Consider the following 5,000-nt stretch of genomic DNA (forward strand, 5'->3'; position numbering starts at 1 on the left):
TTAAACACCGACGGGCGGTGAACCAACAGCGTGGGACACAAATCCAACTACGAGCTTTTTAACCGCAACAACTTTAATATACGCTATTGGAGCTGGAATTACCGCGGCTGCTGGCACCAGACTTGCCCTCCAATAGATACTCGTTAAAGGATTTAAAGTGTACTCATTCCGATTACGGGGCCTCGGATGAGTCCCGTATCGTTATTTTTCGTCACTACCTCCCCGTGCCGGGAGTGGGTAATTTGCGCGCCTGCTGCCTTCCTTGGATGTGGTAGCCGTTTCTCAGGCTCCCTCTCCGGAATCGAACCCTGATTCCCCGTTACCCGTTACAACCATGGTAGGCGCAGAACCTACCATCGACAGTTGATAAGGCAGACATTTGAAAGATGCGTCGCCGGTACGAGGACCGTGCGATCAGCCCAAAGTTATTCAGAGTCACCAAGGCAAACGGACCGGACGAGCCGACCGATTGGTTTTGATCTAATAAAAGCGTCCCTTCCATCTCTGGTCGGGACTCTGTTTGCATGTATTAGCTCTAGAATTACCACAGTTATCCAAGTAACGTGGGTACGATCTAAGGAACCATAACTGATTTAATGAGCCATTCGCGGTTTCACCTTAATGCGGCTTGTACTGAGACATGCATGGCTTAATCTTTGAGACAAGCATATGACTACTGGCAGGATCAACCAGGGAGCTGCGTCAACTAGAGCTGAGCAGCCGGCCGCCCGGGAGTGTGTCCCGGGGGCCCGCGCGAACACGCAAGCGTCCGCTCAATTATTCTGCAAACAGGAGGAGGCTGAGCTCCCCTGCACAACACACCTCGAAACCCTCTCAGGTCCCGGCGGCGCGCAGCGCCGTCCTAAGTACTTGGTCGGGTTCGAGAGAGGCGCAATCGCCCGGAGTTAGGCGAGTAGACGCTTTAGGTGCGACCACCCGTGCTCCCAACTGAGCTTGCCGCTGCCGACAGAGGCCCGGGAGCGTGCTGTCGTGGCATTGCCGGCGGGAGACAACACGCGCCACCTACGGTGACCGGCAGCTCCAACGCCAGCGCCACAGAAGGACAAAAGCCCCACTTGGGTGCCGAAGCGAACTCTCCCAGCACAGCGCACGCGCCAACACGTCCGCACAGCTGCGATACAAACCACCTGCGAGAACCGCTGGGGCGACCGAGCAGCAGACGGCGTCGCGGCGCCGAGCGCCGGGCGGCGGCGCATCCTCAGCGCACACAGTCCTCAATCGGACCAGCACACTGCAGATGGCCACCGCGCTTCGCACCGGGCCCGCGAGGACCTACTTTGGCCGCAAGGCGCCGCGAGCAGGGGGCGCCGGCGCGCAGCTGCGCCGCCTGCCGCGTCCGTCGGCCGGCGCGCCTGCCACTGGCCGCCCCCACCAGCCGGCTGTAGCGCGTGCGCCCACGCACCGCGCTGCCAGCACGCCGGGCGGCCCCCCCTCACCGGCCGGGGACGGTCCCACCCAGCCACCGCCGCGTATCGCCTCACACCCAGATCCCCTTTCGCGTTCGTGGGCATGGTGGGTCCCCTTTCACGTTCGTGGGCATGGTGGGTATCCCTGAAACAACCGGTTAATAGCTCGACCGATCGTCGCCAACACTGATTCACCTCTAGCGAGAACAACCGCACCACAACGGGTTACCTGTTGTTCATTTGCGTAACGTCACCAGCAAACGTAGACGTCCATCGCCATTTGCAACGAGTATTGCATGCCTGTGTCAGGTGTCACAACACACTACGTCTGCCCACATAGACGCAACAACATGTGCACGCCTCGAGAACACGTGGAAGGTAGCCCCCGTACGTATGCGGTGTCCATTGCGCGAACGACTGTCAGCCGGCCTCTGCAGGATGTCGCAGATGTGGAACGCGGTGCAACATGCTATCACGGTGTGTGAGAAGAGACGACTACGTCCGAATACACGCTCCACTACATCAACAGACTGCTCATGCTGATCGCCATCCAGGGCGTCCGTTCCTCCCACACGTCTGAATGGCGTACCACACTGCAATCCAGCTCTTATAGGGAGACGACACGTAGCTGCGTGCACAATATTTGGACTGTATGGTCTGCCGTTGCTAGGCGCAGTCGTCGTACGGTCACACATGTGCCACGATGTATCATTCAGTACATACGGACCAATGTGCAGTACAGTTTGTGGGTTTTGCGTACATCGGCGGACAGGTGACAGGCCGTACCACAACGTAGGCTGAGTACGTCGGCATGCGAAGGGCATTGAACATGCAAACTTCTCAACGACCAGCTTGCGAAGGCAGGGGGGAAGGGGGGGGGGGCATGTACGTCCTGCTGCTATCCACATTACAGTGTATAGCAGGAGCATGTGGAAAGTCAGCAACACCTGCAAGGTGTTTAACATGACGCGATACACAGGGGACCGGGCAGTGCGAATAGCGAACTATATTGCGAGGGTTGCGGTTAGGCAACACTACACTAATTTAACGAGTTGCATAACAATTACAGAGCAGGTTCAGCGACAACGTGCGTCAGGTTAAGGCGCAATATAGGTTAGGTTGAGGCACAATATAGGTTAGGTTAAGGCACAACATGGGTTACGTTAAGGCACAAATTGGGTTACGTTAAGGCACAACATGGGTTACGTTAAGGCACAACATGGGTTACGTTAAGGCACAAATTAGGTTACGTTAAGGCACAAATTAGGTTACGTTAAGGCACAAATTAGGTTACGTTAAGGCACAAATTAGGTTACGTTAAGGCACAAATTAGGTTACGTTAAGGCACAAATTAGGTTACGTTAAGGCACAAATTAGGTTACGTTAAGGCACAAATTAGGTTACGTTAAGGCACAAATTAGGTTACGTTAAGGCACAAATTAGGTTACGTTAAGGCACAAATTAGGTTACGTTAAGGCACAAATTAGGTTACGTTAAGGCACAAATTAGGTTACGTTAAGGCACAAATTAGGTTACGTTAAGGCACAAATTAGGTTACGTTAAGGCACAAATTAGGTTACGTTAAGGCACAAATTAGGTTACGTTAAGGCACAAATTAGGTTACGTTAAGGCACAAATTAGGTTACGTTAAGGTACAATATGGGTTAGGTTAAGGTACAATATGGGTTAGGTTAAGGTACAATATGGGTTAGGTTAAGGTACAATATGGGTTAGGTTAAGGTACAATATGGGTTAGGTTAAGGCACAACGTAGGTTAGGTTAAGGCACAACATAGGTTAGGTTAAGGCACAACATAGGTTAGGTTAAGGCACAACATAGGTTAGGTTAAGGCACAACATAGGTTAGGTTAAGGCACAACATAGGTTAGGTTAAGGCACAACATAGGTTAGGTTAAGGCACAACATAGGTTAGGTTAAGGCACAACATAGGTTAGGTTAAGGCACAACATAGGTTAGGTTAAGGCACAACATAGGTTAGGTTAAGGCACAACGTAGGTTAGGTTAAGGCACAACGTAGGTTAGGTTAAGGCACAACGTAGGTTAGGTTAAGGCACAACGTAGGTTAGGTTAAGGCACAACGTAGGTTAGGTTAAGGCACAACGTAGGTTAGGTTAAGGCACAACGTAGGTTAGGTTAAGGCACAACGTAGGTTAGGTTAAGGCACAACGTAGGTTAGGTTAAGGCACAACGTAGGTTAGGTTAAGGCACAACGTAGGTTAGGTTAAGGCACAACGTAGGTTAGGTTAAGGCACAACGTAGGTTAGGTTAAGGCACAACGTAGGTTAGGTTAAGGCACAACGTAGGTTAGGTTAAGGCACAACGTAGGTTAGGTTAAGGCACAACGTAGGTTAGGTTAAGGCACAACGTAGGTTAGGTTAAGGCACAACGTAGGTTAGGTTAAGGCACAACGTAGGTTAGGTTAAGGCACAACGTAGGTTAGGTTAAGGCACAACGTAGGTTAGGTTAAGGCACAACGTAGGTTAGGTTAAGGCACAACGTAGGTTAGGTTAAGGCACAACGTAGGTTAGGTTAAGGCACAACGTAGGTTAGGTTAAGGCACAACGTAGGTTAGGTTAAGGCACAACGTAGGTTAGGTTAAGGCACAACATAGGTTAGGTTAAGGCACAACATAGGTTAGGTTAAGGCACAACATAGGTTAGGTTAAGGCACAACATAGGTTAGGTTAAGGCACAACATAGGTTAGGTTAAGGCACAACGTAGGTTAGGTTAAGGCACAACGTAGGTTAGGTTAAGGCACAACGTAGGTTAGGTTAAGGCACAACGTAGGTTAGGTTAAGGTACAACGTAGGTTAGGTTAAGGTACAACGTAGGTTAGGTTAAGGTACAACGTAGGTTAGGTTAAGGTACAACGTAGGTTAGGTTAAGGTACAACGTAGGTTAGGTTAAGGTACAACGTAGGTTAGGTTAAGGTACAACGTAGGTTAGGTTAAGGTACAACGTAGGTTAGGTTAAGGTACAACGTAGGTTAGGTGAAGGCGCAATGTAGGTTAGGTTAAGGTACGATATACCTTAGGTTAAGGTACAATATCGCTTAGGTTAAGGTACAATATAGCTTAGGTTAAGGTACACGTTGTAGGGAAAGGTGTATTTTGGGGGGGGAGGGGGCGGCAGGTTCGTTGATAGTGATTATCGTAAGTGCATGCCTGCGGGATCATCCGATTTGTCACGTCAGGATGCACTTGTGGCTCATGACAGGCGGCGCTCCGATTCCAAGGTTGTGGCAGATCTGTGTCTTTCATTCCTGCCATTGTTTGTGTACTGTGACAGGAGGCAGTATTGTGATGTTGGGTGCACCCCTGTGTAGGACATGTGTGGGTGTTCGTGGCTTAGCTGAGCAATGGCGGATGTCGGAAGGGTGGGATATTCTGTTTTCTGGGTGGACCTCCCGGTCTGGTTATGATAGTGTGGATTGTGTAATGTGGCGGAGAGGATGCACCGGATGTTCTTCCATGCTGGTGGTTAGATATTGTGTGTGTGCCTGTTAGAGGCAGAGAGTAGTGTGTGATAGTGTCTGGCTGACGTGTGGTTCTCA

At 50.8% G+C, this 5,000-nt stretch overlaps 1 non-coding gene across 1 annotated transcript in view; it reads right to left on the bottom strand.

Annotated features, from left to right (window-relative positions):
• LOC126446724 (small subunit ribosomal RNA) overlaps positions 1-696 on the bottom strand; it is a 1,909-nt gene extending 1,213 nt beyond the window's left edge. Inside the window, exon 1 of the ribosomal RNA XR_007583426.1 lies at positions 1-696. This exon is cut by the window's left edge and continues 1,213 nt beyond it. This is a non-coding gene — a ribosomal RNA (small subunit ribosomal RNA).
• Positions 697-5,000: the final 4,304 nt, after the last annotated feature.

This window comes from Schistocerca serialis, unplaced genomic scaffold, assembly GCF_023864345.2.
Source record: "Schistocerca serialis cubense isolate TAMUIC-IGC-003099 unplaced genomic scaffold, iqSchSeri2.2 HiC_scaffold_419, whole genome shotgun sequence".
Lineage (NCBI taxonomy): Eukaryota > Metazoa > Arthropoda > Insecta > Orthoptera > Acrididae > Schistocerca > Schistocerca serialis.